This window comes from Prunus dulcis, chromosome 1 (assembly GCF_902201215.1).
Source record: "Prunus dulcis chromosome 1, ALMONDv2, whole genome shotgun sequence".
Lineage (NCBI taxonomy): Eukaryota > Viridiplantae > Streptophyta > Magnoliopsida > Rosales > Rosaceae > Prunus > Prunus dulcis.
Genome location: NC_047650.1, coordinates 10,416,327 through 10,419,303, shown reverse-complemented (window position 1 = coordinate 10,419,303; position 2,977 = coordinate 10,416,327).

The following is a 2,977-nucleotide window of genomic DNA, read 5'->3' as shown; positions in this document are numbered from 1 at the left end:
TCATGCATGAATTTATTGAACAAATGAGGTTGCATTCTATATCTCACTCGAAAATGAACATCATAGTACAGAGAATGTGGGATAAAATAATCTTTCAGAAGATTCTTACCCCGAGAATGTCTGTCTGTCCACATTTGGGCCACGGCCTTCTCGTGAACCACGGCGGCTCTGGTTTTCTTCCTCCAGCAAAGCAACGGCCATGCCAAGTTGCTCATCTAGTTCTCTCTGCGCCCTTTGGTTACAGCTCGTCGGCGCATTCTTTCTCTCCTTTCTCGCTCTTGCCTCTCCAAAACCTCTTGCATGTCTGCCATTGAAAATGGAGAATGAAATCTAAAATCTGATAAATGGAAATGTAGAGAAGATCTAGTGTGAGAGGTATGAGCTGAGCCTCTGGTTTTATAGAAAATTTAGACGGATAGATATAACACGTGGAGCAATCTTAGAGGGTGAAAATCTTATCTGAAATTTGAAATTTAAATGAAATTTAAATTTTAAAATTTATATGAAATTTGAATTTCAAAATGTATATGAAATTTGACATTTTGAATTTATCTAAAATTTGAATTTTGAAATGTATCTGAAATTTGAAATTTATCTGAAATTTGAAACCGAAAATCTTATCCGATATGAATAGTGTTGACACATAGGAACTCGAAAATTTTATCCGAAAATATTATCCAAATTAATTGTTTAAGTAAATAAAGTTGTGAAAAAAAAAAAAAATGAATAGTTTTTGTCATGGCAAGCCTAAACTGCTGGAAACACACTTTGCTGGGGGGCTAGGGCAGCCACTATTTATGTGAATAGTAGCTGCCCTAAAGCTCCCCTTGCCATGGCAAGGTGAAATCGGTACTTAGGTGACGAGGGGTAAACTTAAAAGATATTCAGCCAAAAATGCAACAAACTTCACACACTCTAGACCTTGGTCAATTACTCTTATGGCTAGTCAACTGTCAGATATGACTAGGAAAAACTCATAGATGAAATATTGTTCTCTCTTGAGGAAGAAGAACAGAAAGATGGCCAGCCAACCTTTCCTAAAAATCCACACAAAAAAGACGACTTCCCAAAGAGGAATCGCAAGGCCTTTACAGACAAAAAATTCCCTTAGGTCAGAATCTCATGTGGCAGCAGAGAGAGAAAAAGGAATAGGGCAAAAAAGTTGATTATCAAGCTGGAAATCCTACAGAGCAAGGATGACTAGTCATGCAAGAAACAGATGACTAGTCATCATTTTATGAAAACAGTATAATGCAATGTTATGCAATGCACAATTTACCTTTGCCAATTTACTTGAACCTCCATAGGAAAGTTGTTAGTTAAGAACACCTAGAGAAGCTATTCTCAATCTAAACTTGAGCTTGATAAATAACAATAGAAATCCTATTACAAAGTTGTCAAGGGAAGCCAAAAGAAAAAACCCAAAATGCATACATTAACACAAGGGGCTAACTGGTGGAAATGCTCTTATAGCTAGTCTTAATTCATAGTTGATCATTACAAAAAATTAGGCAAATTGAATGCCATTAAGGCATTTAATTGTGACCAAAGAAATAAATAAATACAGTGTTAAAGAAAATACTAAAATGACATCCATTACAGTTAGTTCGAATCCCCAATACAGTTAAAAATATTTCTCTGACATAAACTTAGATTAAATAAAAAAGATTAAGTGCGTGTTTAATAAAGTTTAATAAAGTCTAACTACCCTGAGTGTATATTGTAGCCTGGACACATACAGGTAATTTTGGCACCACTTGGTAACTTTATAGTATTGGGTTGTTGGTCCATCTTTCTCAAAACTTAACAGAACTTTCTGCTATGTGAAGAAAACTTAACAAAACTCTCTGCTATGTGAAGCAAACGTATAATGGAAGGACCTTGAGTGACCTAATCTGACTATCCAAATTACTCAGTCCATATTCTCTGGATATTCTAGTGAATTGCAGCGATGAGTCTGCATTTAAATTCAGAAAAATTCTGCACGTTATGTTTGGGTGCAGCTTCCAGAAATCCACAACTGAATCTGATCACGATCACCCGATGAGAAAATTATTAGTATTGGAACCAGCACTAGCAGCTAGGAAACAGCAGTGCCCAAGCTTTGGTGTTGTTCATTGTTTCAGTATGTAAAATTGATCACTCAATCTAAGTACATTTCCAAACTCCAAACTTTTGTGGGCTAGACATTGCCTTCAACTTCAACCTAACCTCTTGAGTACGTAAGGGGATGTTTGGTATTCTATTTGAATTCAACTTTTTAAAGTTAAGAAAAAGAATTTGAGTCCAAAGATCAAAAATTCTGTTTGATAGAACTAGTTTTTGAAAACCTTAATTCAAAAATATCCAAGTTACTTGAAAATATTAAAAAACAATTATTCTGTTTTTTTAGGATTTTTTTTTTTCTAGAACATGTTTTCAAGTTGCATACCAAATAATTTTTTTGAATCTTCAAACTTGGATCTTAGAACTCCTTGTTTTTAAGAAAAATCAAAGTTTTCAGTTCTCTACTTGAATTGGATACCAAACAAATTTTTGAATCTTAAAAAATGGATTTTAAAACACCTTATTTTTAAGAAAAATAAAAGTTTTTGAGTTCCTTACTCAAAATCACACTAATTTGATCAAGGATTTTCAGCCATTTTACACCTTGAACTACCCTTGTTGAAATTAACTCACTAAACTAAAAACTCAGCCAATTTAACAATCAAATTAATTAAAATCTTCAATATAGCCGTTGCCATTATTTTTTTTGAATTTCATCCATTTTTCCGTCTAAAAATTCACATGTCATCCACATGATTTTCATTACTATTATTATAAACAAAAAAACAAAAAACAAAAAATGAAAAGAAAAAAAAAGTGAATCTCTCTCTACTCTCCTCGTTTCTTCCCCTCTCCATTCTACACTTAGCAGCTAGCAAGGATGAAAATATCGGTCGATATCCCGATATATCTTTTTTTTAGGTGTCAATAC